This window comes from Salvelinus alpinus, chromosome 30 (assembly GCF_045679555.1).
Source record: "Salvelinus alpinus chromosome 30, SLU_Salpinus.1, whole genome shotgun sequence".
Lineage (NCBI taxonomy): Eukaryota > Metazoa > Chordata > Actinopteri > Salmoniformes > Salmonidae > Salvelinus > Salvelinus alpinus.
The window spans coordinates 26,569,920-26,584,950 of NC_092115.1; the positions used below are offsets into that span (position 1 = coordinate 26,569,920).

At 40.5% G+C, this 15,031-nt stretch overlaps 1 protein-coding gene and 1 long non-coding RNA gene across 3 annotated transcripts in view; both read left to right on the forward strand.

Annotated features, from left to right (window-relative positions):
- LOC139559874 (cadherin-18-like) overlaps positions 1 to 15,031 on the forward strand; it is a 90,324-nt gene that overhangs the window by 21,084 nt on the left and 54,209 nt on the right. The gene's annotated exons all lie outside the window — the stretch shown is intronic.
- Positions 1 to 15,031, forward strand: part of LOC139559992 (uncharacterized) — a 32,082-nt gene that overhangs the window by 14,030 nt on the left and 3,021 nt on the right. The gene's annotated exons all lie outside the window — the stretch shown is intronic.

The window sequence follows — 15,031 nt, forward strand, 5'->3', positions numbered from 1 at the left end:
GCTTTGCAGCAGGGTCTCTGCGTCGTAGCACATCTTTCAGTCCAGGCGGCTGTAATGGTGGGAGAAGAGCTCCGTGGCAGCAGCTGCAGCTCTGTGGCAGTTGTGTTTCCACAGTAGTAGCTCCTTTGGAACTGAGCTCTCTGCTCCCTTTTCAGCAGTCCATTGCTCGTTAAAGTGATTGCACACAGGTGCGCCCGGCCAGGGTTAAGTCAGTCTCCAAGGAGACTAGACAAAAAGGAGAAGTTAGTAAATAAATAAATTAGGGAAACACAAAGGAAGAGAAAAGGAAACCAAAAGCGATCACACATAGTACAATTAAGCACAATAGTTACTGCAATTCAAACTAAGAATATCACACAAAAAAGGTTGATTAAAATTCACAAATAATTGGTTGGCACCTCTGACATTTCCCTTCACTAAAATACACCTACAATTACTTTTGCTTAGGCCTAAAATACTGCAACCAGGCATCTAGAAACCTAAATCAAATCAAATACTGAATCAAATTTTATTTTACACATGCGCCGAATACAACTGGTGTAGACTTTATGTTTACGAGCCCTTCCCAACATTGCAGAGTTTAAAAATAAAATAAGTAAAATAAGAATAAAATGAAATACACAAGAATGAAGCTATATACAGAACAGGGAGTACCAGTACCAGATCATTGTGCAGAGGTACGAGGTGTTTGAGGTAGATATGTACATGAAGGCAGGGTAAAGACATTAGGAATCAGGATAAATAATACAAGTAAAATAAAGAAAAAATAAAGAACAGAGTAGCAGCCGCAAATGAAAAGTGTGTAATGTGTATGTATGTGTGAGGTGCTGTCAAAAACAGGTTTCTTTGAGATCCCAGCCCGCCACACAGGTAAGATTATACAGGTTAAGTGTTTAATTAAACAATATTCGGTTCACACCATTCACACAAGCATTCACGCCAACCATTCGTCAGTTGCTCATCTGCCGCTGGTACGTTTGTTTGTTCATCGGTAGCCATTTGGCAGCCGTTCCTCATCATCCATTATCATCAAGCATCTGTGGCACCCAGCCCATGGTCCAGTCCTGTGCAGGTGACAGAGAGGTTAGAGGAAAGCATGCAGGGAGTAATTCTGAGCAGAGGGGGAGGAGTCTATAACAAATCAATTAAGATAACAAGGAAGAGAAACACAGCAAACCAAGGTAAATCATGCCACTGTAAATTCTCAAATACAAATGAAATACACACAGAAAGGGCTGGTATCCAATTTGGGGAAGATTTAAGGGTGAGCAACATCTGACATATGCATGTGTGATAGAGAGAGATGGGGAGAGAGAGAGAGAGAGAGAGAGAGAGAGAGAGAGAGAGAGAGAGAGAGAGAGAGAGAGAGAGAGAGAGAGAGAGAGAGAGCATCTGTGTGCGTCTCCATGCCTGTGTGTGTGTGTGTGTGTGTGTGTGTGTGTGTGTGTGTGTGTGTGTGTGTGTGTGTGTGTGTGTGTGTGTGTGTGTGTGTGTGTGTGTGTGTGTGTGTGTGTGTGTGTGTGTGTGTGTGTGTGTGTGTGTGTGAGCCACAGTTTAGTCAGCCACTTACTGTAGAGCCACACCCCAGAGCTGCAGCAGGCAAATGAGGCAGCAACCTGGCGGATTGGGAGATGACACCACTGAGCAGCAGTAGACAGATGGGCGCACTCTGCTGTTGGATCTTCTGAAGCTGCTTTTGTCTGTGGTGAGCACTGCTGCTGTGAAAAAGTGCGAGTTAATTTACGTTTTATTCACGCTACTTTAGAGCCTCTCTATACGTCCAGGGGAGTGCGAAAGCGAGAGCCCTGCCGCCACATGTTAAATGGTTTTATTGTTTGAGCTTTAATGAGCAGTGTTGTTCTTTTTATTATCACCAATGTACGTATCTATCAAATTACAATTGGACCTCTCGTAGCCACTCATAGCTCCAGCTCTAAGATGGAACTAAACAGGAGACTGAAATCCTGTAGAAACAATTTCAGTTCACTGCAGTCTAGCAATTAGCTACTGTATGTTAGTGCCTCACTAGGTGTAGCTGGCTAAAGAACTGGAAAATAGGTGGTGTTTCTGCAAACAATGTCTACCTAATATGTAGAGGAAGAGCTGTAGTTTCTGCAAGTGCTGATTTGTATATAATTCTATTCTAAAATTTAATGCAGTGCATTTGTCAGCTGCTGCTCATTACTTTATGATTAGAGAGATCCATGCTAAATGTATGCATAATTCCCTCCATTTGAAATGCCAAAGCAATTCTCCTGAGTTCCATTTGATCCAGAGGGGGGAGGTTTAAAACTAAATGGGCTAGCTAGATACCTCTTCACTAATTCTTTATGCAGTGGGGATTTCAATGTGCCAGACTCACGTCAATCCCTCCCTTGAGTCATTCTCTGGCCACTGCTAATCCTATAATCAGTAATGAGCAATCATTCTCACCATCATCTCCCGAGCCTTACTAAAACACCACAAGGGGTGGTCTTTCCACTTTTCCTCTACCGGAAACAAAGTCACGTGAGATTCTTTGTGGAGAGCAAAAACCACCTGCTAGGTTTTGTAGATCTCAAACAGTCATGAAAAACATGTCTGGGCTAATCCCATTTGACCATTATGTGGGGAATTCATGGTGGTCCCATAATGTTTTACTCTCACTGTAACCTGCTACACTACATGACCAAAAGTATGTGGATACCTGTTTTTCAAACATCTCATTCCAAAAACATGGCCATTAATATGGAGTTGGTCCCCCCTTTGCTGCTATAACAGCCTCCACTCTTCTTGGAAGGCTTTCCACTAGATGTTGGAACATTGCTGCTGGGACTTGCTTCCATTCAGCCACAAGAGCATTAGTGAGGTCGTGCACTGATGTTAAACGATTAGGCCTGGGTCGCAGTCGGCGTAACAATCCATCCCAAATGTGTTCGATAGAGTTGAGGTCAAGGCTCTGTCCACACCGATCTCGACAAACAATTTCTGTATGTACAGTACCTCGCTTTGTGCATTGGGGCATTGTCATGCTGAAACAGGAAATGGCCTTCTCCAAACTGTTGCCACAAAGCTGTAAGCACAGAATCATCTAGAATGGCATTATACGCTGTAGCGTTAAGATTTCCCTTTACTGGAACTAAGGGGCCTAGCCTGAACCATGAAAAACAGCCCCAGACCATTATTCCTTATCCACCAAACTTTACAGTTGGAACTATGCATTGGGGCAAGTAGCGTTCTCCTGGCATCCGCCAAACCCAGATTCGTTCATCGGACTGCCAGATGGTGAAGCGTTATTAATTAATCCAGAGAACATGTTTCCACTGCTCCACAGTCCAATGGTGGCGAGCTTTATAGCAATCTAGCCGACGCTTGGCATTGTGCATGGTGATCTTAGACTTGTGTTCGGCTGCTCGGCTATGGAAATCCATTTCATGAAGCTCCTGACGAACAGTTCTTGTGCTGATGTTGCTTCCAGAGGCAGTTTGGAACTCGGTAGTGAGTGTTGCAACCGAGGACTGATGAGTTGTACGTGCTTCAGCACCCGGCAGTCCCGTTCTTTGAGCATGTGTGGCCTACCACTTTACGGCTGAGCAGTTGCCGGTCCTAGACGTTTCCAATTCACAATAACAGCACTTACAGTTGACCGGGGAAGCTCTAGCAGGGCAGAAATTTGACAAACTGGCTTGTTGGAAAGGTGGCATCCTATGACGGTGCCATGTTGAAAGTCAGTGAGCTCTTCTGTGAGGCCATTCTACTGCCAATGTTTGTCTATGGAGATTACATGGCTGTGTGCTTGATTTTATACACCTGTCAGCAACCAGTGTGGCTGAAATAGCCGAAACCACTAATTTAAAGGGGTGTCCACATAATTTTGTATATATAGTGTATGTGTTGTCCGTAAAGATAGCTAATGCATTGTCTACATAAATGTCATTGTTGTCAAACACCAAGCAGGATGTAACATTTTAGAAATTGTGTCTTGGCTGAGTGCAGTTGTTAGCAGATTTGTTAGCAAATGGCCTGATGAACAGAACATGACAGACCTTGGTGTTGAAAAGACCTGTAGTATAGACTTCATAATATAAAATGTTAATGTGAATAAAGCTGCACTGACAGCAAGCGTGGGCAAACCTTTTGGCTCGAAGGCCTCATTAGGATTATGAAATTCAACGGTAGGGCTGGAACCGCCAAAACTTATCGGCACTCAATTCCATTGAGATGTGATGTACATACTGTGGATTTGAGAAGTCTCAGCTAGCCTACTCCTGGACTTCCAGCAATGCAAGGGTCCAAGCTTGGTAGCATAGAAGTAGCACGTTGAGTTTATGTATGTGAGGTTTAAGACTAGCTATCTGGTCTATCCCCCAGTAGCCTAGTGTTGAGGGACATGCCCAAAGCTGTGTTAGCTAGTGACTTGATAGTGAAGTGTAAGGCCAGCCTTCTCAAAAGACATAGATACTGTAGTGCAGTGACCAGTAATTGAATTTCTCGAGCATAAATCTAACTGTATTGTGCTGGTTCGGCATAATGTAAATTCTAGTGTAAGATTACGTTGCATTCTAAAAGCACCATTTGCACAGGTTTCAAGCTAAAAGCTAATTTAGCCGGCAAGCAAGCTTGCTAGAGACAAGCTACAGCTTGGCTAAACTGTACAAAATGGCTAATTATGTAAAACAAGTTTTACCAACATGACTCCTAAACTTAGTGTAGTGGAGAAGGGGAGGCATATGCACGGGTCTAAGCTACAGTACCCAACTGGTCATAATGTAAGTCACGGCCTCAGATGTGGTCTCAAGGTCCACAAAGTTTTTCTCTCCAATTAGCAACATTAAATACTTATCAATTGTTAATTTGTTGAGTGGCCCTCAACTACCCAGAACAAATAGTTGTAACACCCTTAACTTGTATTTCATACAGGGACAATCTATTTACCTTGGAAACATTGGATATTTGATTTATACGCTGATAGCCTGGAAGCATGTTTAGCTATACCGTACAACACAGATGTGGGTGTTTTCATGGTATAAGTTATATATTTCCTTTGAAATTTACTATAGAGAGAGAACCTGCAGAGCAATATCCACTATATCTCACTGACTGTTATTTATAGCTACATGCATTTCTGCTGTCATTCTTAATAAATAAAACCATGTTGAGGGATGTAGCAATAGAGTGAATATCCTACGTGAACCTACTGCTTATAGCAATAATTTCCCATGGCTATAATCTCATAGAGCAAATGCTACCTTGATGTCAGAAGATCTATGATCTATGATTGTGGATGTTGATAAACGTAAATAATCACATAAGAAAAGATTGTGGAGCAATTCAGGTGATACTGTGCCCATAATGAGCCCTTAAAACAACGCTGACTCTTGACGCATGAAGCCGCACACATAGAGAATTATTGATTGATATGTACATCAACCTAATGGTGTGCCAAGTTGAAATGAAATGTTTTCTGTAGTTAATGATTCGAAAATTAAAAGCTGTATCTACATAATTTATGAATGCAGTATTTGCTATACACAGATACTGTGATTTAAGTGCTTGGTATAGTACATTCAAGTAACAGTGGCGGTCGGTGCCATTTAAGACAAGGGAGGATGATCATTTTTCTAATGAGCATGGCCTCATTTCTACTATCATTTATATTCCATTCAACCAGCTCAATGTAACACAGATAGATTTAGGTTATTACATGATACTCTAATTTTCCCTATACCCATTATGAGGTTGCTACAACCTAGCCTATGAATGAAGTTTACAACGTAGGTGCACAGGTCGAGAGGAAAAATGTGAGTAATCAAGGTGACAGACAATGACACATTCAATACCGCCGTACACACTCTTGCCTGCATCTAGCTGATCTAGGGTGTAATCATTACTCCAACAGTTGCAAACAAGTGTTTCTATTGTACAAATTCAGGTATGTTTATCCCCGTTTCATTCCCATTTGCTTCCGTTTAAGAAACGTTTTTCAACACAATCGGCTAAAATGTGAATACACCACTGATCACACCCAAACACAGTTAACTTTCATAGCAGCTACATACAAATAGCATGATCACTTTGCTTGTATAATTCCTTCTAGCATCTACACGTTCTCCTCCTCTCACCTTTTCCCTTCGCTTGTGGACTTCAATGCACAATGCATCAACTGTCTGTGACCAGGCAAAAATACCTTTCCAAACCTTCATATCATAACTGATAACCACTACACACAGCCTACATCGTTGTCACCATATTAGCTCACGTCATAGTCAACATAGCTACTAGAACTAAAACCTAGTTAGTAAACCCGCTACAATCATGCAGTACAGTGTACAGTCAGCAAGCAGTTTAGCAATTACACTGGCGGGCTCCGGTGGCATTAATTAAAACATAAACGTACCTTGACTTGGAAGAGTTCCAGTGATGGATAGCCATAGTCAGCCAGCTATAGCATCCCTTGCTGTTTGAGCCAGTTGTTTGAGTAGGCTAAACTAGCTCGCTGCAGTAACTAGCTAATTGAAAGTGAAAAAAATACAACAACATGTAGCTCTCTCTTTCTCTCTCGCTTGCTTCTTAATAATAAACTGTTAATCTATTATCTTTCTCTCTCTTTGAGTCAACTACTCACCACATGTTATGCACTGCAGTGCTAGCTAGCTGTAGCTTATGCTTTCAGTACTAGATTCATTCTCTGATCATTTGATTGGGTGGACAACATGTCAGTTCATTCTGCAAGTGCTCTGATAGGTTGGAGGATGTCCTCCGGAAGTTTTCATAATTACTGTGTAAGTCTATGGAAGGGGGTGAGAACCATGAGCCTCCTAGGTTTTGTATTGAAGTCAATGTACCAAGAGGAGGATGGATACTAGCTGTCATCCAGCTACACCATGGTGCTGTTGAGGCTACTATAAACCTTTATTGCATAACAGTGTGTATAAATCAATTATTTGGTTATGTGAATATACTTAGTATAGTTTTATCTTAAAAGGATAACTTTCTTAATGTTTCACTATTTTTATTTTTATTAAATTCATAGAGGAGAATGGTCCTCCCCTTCCTCCTCTGAGGAGCCTCCTCTGATGGAAAGGCACTATCACTGACCCACTAGTGCTCAATTCATGCTCATTGGATAAATTACGCTTAAAATGTAACCTAATGTAAAGATAAGGCATGACTAGCAGAACTGTCAAATGTATTATTATAATTGCAGTAATTAAAACGAAGACAGCAGTCATTCATAACATGGCCATTTTATAGACATGGACTGCTGCTGGTGTGTTTATTCGGAATGGGATCATGCATTTGTGAAGGCTAGGAATGTTATATAGCAGTGCACCCATACCTGCTTTTCACTCTTCACTTCCCATCACAGAGAAGTCCTAATTTGTATCTACAATACTATACTGGATGTATGGTGGGTGGGTGAGTGGTATTGTAGAAAAACATACAAACACTTAAGTAAAGCAGACCTGGGTTCAAATACATCTATATTTAGGTATTTGTTATTTAAATACTTATTTTCTGTCTATTTCAGTATTTTCAAATAATTTGGCAAATCAGCTACTTCTATTTTCAAAAACGTCCTATAAATATCCAAAACGATTTTCAAAATACTTATTTCCAAATACAGATCTGGGTTCAAATGCATGGAGTATTTTAATATTTAAATACTTTCCAAGTTTATTTCCAAATACATTCCAATATTCAACTACTCATAACCCTTCTTATCAATAGGGATTTCAGAGGTTAGGTTCGCCCATGGCGAATTACAATCTTGACGCTGTTTTAACGTTTAAAAACATCAATAATCATCGCTTGCTAAACGGTTTTCGAAACATATGCTGATATACCTCTTATATTTCATATCAGTGAGAAATAATCTTCCAAATGAAAAAGAGACACTTACTATAAGTCCCCTGTTACGCTTACACACAGGTGTTTGGAGCACGTTACATAACTAATTATCTAAGGTGGCCACTTATTTATTTCTTCTGTCTTCTGTAAACAAGACAGAAGGAATAAATCTTTCACTTGACGGGGAGTTGAGTTGTAGCAGGGTGTTGCGTTCCCTCTTCTTAGAGGCGTGCGTAACAGGCATGTGGAATATTGTCCAATCCTCTTCAATGGCTGTGGGAAGGTGCGGGAACTGGAACACGATGTCGTATGCTTTGATCCAGAGCATCCCAAACATGCTCAATGGGTGACATGTCTGGTGAGTATACAGGCCATGGAAGAACTGGGACATTTTCAGCTTCCAGGAGTTGTGAACAGATCCTTGCGACATGGCGCCATGCATTATCATGCTGAAACATGAGGTGATGGCGGTGGATGAATGGCACGACAATGGGCCTCAGGATCTCGTCATGTTATCTCTGTGCATGGAAATTGCCATTGATAAAATGCTATTGTTTTCATTGTTCATAGCTTATACCTGCCCATACCATAACCTCACCATTGGGCACTCTGTTCACAACATTGACGTCAGCATGCCGCTCACCCACACGACACCATACACGTGGTCTGCAGTTGTGAAGCCGGTCGGATGTACAGCCAAATTCTAAAAATCTAAAAATAAAATGTTCTTTCTCACATGCGCTGAATACGTAGACCTTACTGTGACATGCTTAATTACAAGCCCTTAACAAACAATGCAGTTTCAAGAAAAATAGCACAAAAAAAAAAAAATCACAAATAATTAAAGAGCAGCAGTAAAATAACAATAAGGAGGCTATATACAGGGGGCACCAGTACAGAGTCAATGTGCGGGGGCACCGATTAGTTGAGGTAATATGTACATGTAGAGTTATTAAAGTGACTATGCATAGATAATAACAGAAAGTAGCAGCAGCGTAAAAGAGGGGGGGCAATGCAAATAGTCTGGGTAGCCATTTGATTACTGTTCAGAAGTCTTATGGCTTGTGGGTAGAAGCTGTTTAGAAGCCTCTTGGACCTACTGTAGACTTGGCGCTCTGGTACCGCTTGCTGTGCGGTAGCAGAGAGAAAAGTCTATGACTAGGATAGCTGAATTTTTAGGGCCTTCTTCTGACACCGCCTGGTATAGAGGACCTGGATGGCAGGAAGCTTGGCCCCAGTGATGTACTGAGCCGTACGCACTACCCTCTGTAGTGCCTTGCGGTCGCAGGCCGCAAGGCTCTCTCTGAGAATGGGGGCATGCTCGGTCCTCCTTTTCCTGTAGTCCACAATCATCTCCTTTGTCTTGATCATGTTGAGGGAGATGTTGTTGTCCTTGCACCACACGGTCAGGTCTCTGACCTCCTATAGGCTGTGTCATTGTTGTCGGTGATCAGGCCTACCACTGTTGTGTCATCGGTGAACTTAATGATGGTGTTGGTCATGCCTGGCCGTGCATTCATGAGTGAACAGGGAGTGCAGGAGGGGACTGAGCACTCACCCCTGAGGGGCCCCTGTGTTGAGGATCAGCGTGGCGGATGTGTTGTTACATACCCTTACCACTTGTGGTCGGCCCGTCAGGAAGTCCAGGATCCAGTTGCAGAGGGAGGTGTTTAGTCCCAGGGTCCTTAGCTTAGTGATAAGCTTTAAGTGCACTATGGTGTTGAACGCTGAGCTATAGTCAATGAAGCATTCTCACATAGGTGTTCCTTTTGTCCAGGTATGAAAAAAGGGCAGTGTGAAGTACAATAGAGATGCATCATCTGTGGATCTGTTGGGGCGGTGTGCAAATTGGAGTTGGTTTAGGGTTTCTGGGATAATGGTGTTGATGTGACCCATGAACAGCCTTTCAAAGCACTTCATGGCTACAGACGTGAGTGCTACGGGTTGGTAGTCATTTAGGCAGGTTACCTTAGTGTTCTTGGGCACAGGGACTATGGTGGTCTGCTTGAAACATGTTGGTATTACAGACTCAGACAGGGAGAGGTTGAAGATGTCCAAGAAGACACTTGCCAGTTGGTCAGCGAATGCTCGGGGTACACATCTTGGTAATCCGTCTGGCCCTGCGGCTTTGTGAATGTTGACCTGTTTAAAGATCTTAGGTTGGAGACGGGTTATTGTTGAGAAAGGAACACTAAATTCTCTGGCAACAGCTCTTGTGGACATTCCTGCAGTCAGCCTGCCAATTGCACACTACCTCAACTTGAGACATCTGTGGTAGCGTTGTGTGACAACTGCACATTTTAGTGGCCTTTTATTGTCCCCGGCACAAGGTGCACCTGTGTAATGATCATGCTGCTTAATTAGCTTCTTGATATGCCACACCTGTCAGGTGGATGGATTATCTTGGCAAAGGAGAAATGATCACTAACAGGGATGTAAAGAAATGTGTGCACAACATTTGAGAGAAATACCTTTTTGTGCATATGGAACATATTTTATTTCAGCTTATGAAACATGGGACCAACACTTTATATGTTGCATTTATATTTTTGCTCAGTGTACACCACAGAAGATTTTCAGCATTTTAGTTTTTTATAATGTTGATTAATTATGAAAAATATTTATAACATTCCTCCCATGAGGCCACTAGGTAATTTGACTGCTGGGAAGGGCGACCCTTCTATATGCCGAGAATAATTATTTGTTCATGTCTATATGGCCTTGTAACTAACTAATACACTTGAATTCCGTTCTCATGACCATCCTTTAATCTTAGTCAGCTAAACACATAATACTTGATTGCACATGGTTTACATAGTATAAATAGCAATATGCAAGAGACTATGTAGTCAGATAATTTATTTAATGGGCTAATTGCATCATCGGATGGGAGGTACAGTGGGGCAAAAAAGTATTTAGTCAGCCACCAATTGTGCAAGTTCTCCCACTTAAAATGATGAGAGAGGCCAGTAATTTTCATCATAGATACACTTCAACTATGACAGACAAAATGAGAAAAAAAATCCAGAAAATCACATTGTAGGATTTTTAATGAATTTATTTGCAAATTATGGTGGAAAATAAGTATTTTAAGTGGGAGAACTTGCACAATTGGTGGCTGACTAAATACTTTTTTGCCCCACTGTATATACACAATATAATATGCACATATCAAATATAACTCCACTATAAACCCGTCGTGAGCCTTGAGACTGCTCAATCAAAGTATCTGCTAAGAGTGAAGTTTCAAATGTTTAAGCGAATTCAATATGGCCATTTAGGAAAATCACAGGTGTGTGTGACCGGTGGATGCATCATAAATATTTTGTCTTGCCCATTCTCCCTCTGAATGGCACACACACACAATCCATGTCTCACGTGTCTCAAGGCTTAAAAATCCTTCTTTAACCTGTCTTCTCCCCTTCATATACACTGATTGAAGTGGATTTAACAGGTGACATCAAAAAGGATCATAGCTTTTACCTGGATTCACCTGGTCAGTCTATGTCATGGAAAGAGCAAGTGTTCCTAATATTTTCTTCACTCGGTGTAAATCCCTATATAAAAATGTAGCAGGTGGTTTTGGCATGTGCCGTTGTGGACGTGTGGGTGAAGTAGCCTGTTTATTTAGAACTTAACAGCGTATGGTTCTGGAGTGGGAATTGTATCTAACCGGAGGAGAAAATATTGTGCATATACAAAGTATTCCTTAATTAATTAATCAAGAAACACAATTAGTGAGCGACGATCAAAGTATTATCAAAGGATACACTATAAAACCAGCACAATATAACCCACAATTTGAAATGAAAGTATAATAGTTTTAGAAAAAGGAGTAAAGAATGTGAGTTCCAATTAATGAATATGATGGGAATGAGAGACATCGCGTAGATGTGGTGACTCTTCAGTTCGTTGAACCTATACATTAAACCTTTGAGAAGTCGTTTTTGGAGAAACATTTTTTTGTTAGACAACAGTCATCAATTAAAACAACACACCACTTCACCCAAGAGTTAAAAGAGACTAAAACAAAATAGGAAACGATGCAGAAAGCTGCAAAGAGTAGTTCAATCGATACAATACATTTTAATTTGGTTAGCATTGGTATCTGGCTGATGTATTTTATAATTTGGGTACATAACATATTCATCTCAAAATTGTAGTGTCTTAGCTCTTATTACTTATTTATATAATAAGAAAGACTCTGAATACAAGAAATGGTACTGGAGCTTCACATTTGACTGGAATCAGTTAGTACCAGAATAACATAGAACAACACTGCGCATGACCAAGGGTGCTCCATTCTTACAGGGGACATCAGTAATTAACAGAACATAACAAAAATAATAGACATTAATGAGTGAGACGCAAACGGTGAATACCCAACGGAGACTGGTAATAAATGTATACAGTAAAACCTTTAGGGTTGACTAAAATACAAACGATGCCTTCCAATAAGGAGAAAATAAAGGGGGGACAGTTGCCTCGCTGTGAATAGAAGTTATCATGTTTTGTCTGTAATTAAAACATCTTTGTTCACCTAGTAAAACAAGGGTGATAGTGATTGAGAGAGCTTTCATTTTGGGAAGAGTGGAAGAGTCTGAGTTGAAGGAACCAGACATGTAGACTAGTGAAAGTAACATAAAGAAAGTGTATTCTGAGTAGAAAGGAAGGACATGGAAAGTAAAATGGAAAGATTCATGGTATTGTAATGAGTATTGCCAGTATAGTTCATAATAGTATGTTACTAGTAGCTTTCAGCCAGCACTCTAATGATACAATATCTTAGCAATTTGAAGCTAAGGTTCTCAATACAAGATCACATGATAAATACGAGTGTTGACATCATCTGCTTTCTATTGTTTGATATGCTCCTAAGTAAACAGAGGGATTGAGTGAATTTGAATTATTATTTCTCAAATTAGATAGTTGGAATAACACCAGTGATTTAAATAAGACAGTCATTTCATATAAAATAATATGTTCCTATCACTTGATACTTTATCCAAAATTGAAATTAAGAAGATCCAAATAAAAGGGCTGTGAAACAAAAAAGAGTGGGTTTAATAAAGGCTTCCTGGCAAAATGCAATAAGCTCGATTGGAAAATAGAGGAAGGTACTGTACATAGGCCGAGTAGTACCTAATACTGCATTTTTAGGACTGATTTTACATTTTTAGGACTGATTTTAAGATTTAACATAGGGAAAACTAACAAAATGTTTATTTTCTTTTCCAAGAAAGGATGGGGTGTCCCCTATCAAGAGTTTAACAATGATTATGTATCTCTCCCTTTGAAATACTTCCTGAAGCCTGCTGTCTTGTGAGAGCAGTTAGTGACATTCTACAAGTGTAAAGGTACCCGAATCGGTCCGTTAAGGGAGCTCCCAAACTAAGAAAGGACATTTGTTCGTTTTTTGCCCCTACGTTTTATCCCCCCACCCACAACTGCATCCACACAACACACCAATCTACAAATAGGAATATTTGTTAGTAGTGTTAATACCATGTCTGATTTATTGTGCGTGGTCTTTTTATTTGGTTTTAGTAGGTTATTCACGGGTGAGAAAGGATGCACCTTAAAACTTCTTATGGCTGCAGGGGCAGTATTAAGTAGCTTGGATGAAAGGGGCCCAGAGGTGCCCATAGTAAACTGCCTGCTCCTCAGTCCCATTTGCTAATATATGCATATAATTATTCGTATCTGATAGAAAACACTCTGAAGTTTCTAAAACTGTTTGAATGATGTCTGTGAGTATAACAGAACTCATATGGCAGGCAAAAACCTGAGAGAAAATCCAAACAGGAAGTGGGAATTCTGAGGCTGGTCGGTTTTCAACCAAGATCCTATTGAATTCACAGTGAGATATGGATGAGTTTGCACTTCCTACATCTTCCACTAGATGTCCACAGTCTGTAGAACCTTGTCTGATGCCTCTACTGTGAAGTGGGGCCGAAGGAGACAAGAATTAGTCAGGTCTATCATGACCTGACCATGCTCTGACCATGCGCGTTCACATGAGAGGGAGCAATGTTCCATCGCACATCTGAAGTCAATGTAATTCTCCGGTTGGAACGTTATTCAAGATTTATGTTAAAAACTTTCTAAAGATTGATTCAATACATCGTTTGACATGTTTCTACTGACTGTTACGGAACTTTTGGACATTTCGTCTGCTTTTAGTGAACGCGCATCCTGACGTTGGATTTGTTTACCAAACATGCTAACAAAATAGCTATTTGAACATAAATGATGGACATTACCGAACAAAATGAACATTTCTTGTGGAAGTGGGATTCCTGGGAGTGCATTCCGATGAAGATCAGCAAAGGTAAGTGAAGATTTATAATGCTTTTTATGAGTTTTGTTGACTGCACAATTTGGCGGGTAACTGTATGGCTTGCTTTTGTGGCTGAACGCTGTTTTCAGATTATTGAATATTGTGTTTTGGCGTAAAGCTTTTTGAAATCTGACACAGCGGTTGCATTAAGAACAAGTGTATCTTTAATTATATGTAAAACATGTATCTTTCATCAAAGTTTATGATGAGTATTTATGTTATTTGACGTGGCTCTGCAATTTCTCCGGATATTTTGGAGGCATTTCTGAACATGGCGCCAATGTAAACTGAGGTTTTTGGATATAAATATTAACTTTATCGAACAAAACATATATGTATTGTGTAACATGAAGTCCTATGAGTGTCATCTGATGAAGATCATCAAAGGTTAGTGATTCATTTTATCTCGATTTCTGCTTTTTGTGACTCCTGTCTTTGGCTGGAAAAATGTCTGTGTTTGTCTGTGATTTTGCTGTGACCTAACATAATCGTTTGTGGTGCTTTCGCTGAAAAGCTTATTTGAAATCGGACACTTTGGTGGGATTAACAACAAGATTACCTTTAAAATGGTATAAAATACATGTATGTTTGAGGAATTTTAATTGTGAGATTTCTGTTTGAATTTGGCGCCCTGCACTTTCACTGGCTGTTGTCATATCATCCCGTTAACGGGATTGCAGCCTCAAATCAAATGTATTTATATAGCCCTTCTTACATCAGCTGATATCTCAAAGTGCTGTACAGAAGCCCAGCCTAAAACCCCAAACAGCAAGCAATGCAGGTGTAGAAGCACGGTGGCTAGGACAAACTCCCTTGAAAGGCCAAAACCTAGGAAGAAACCTAGAGAGGAACCAGGCTATG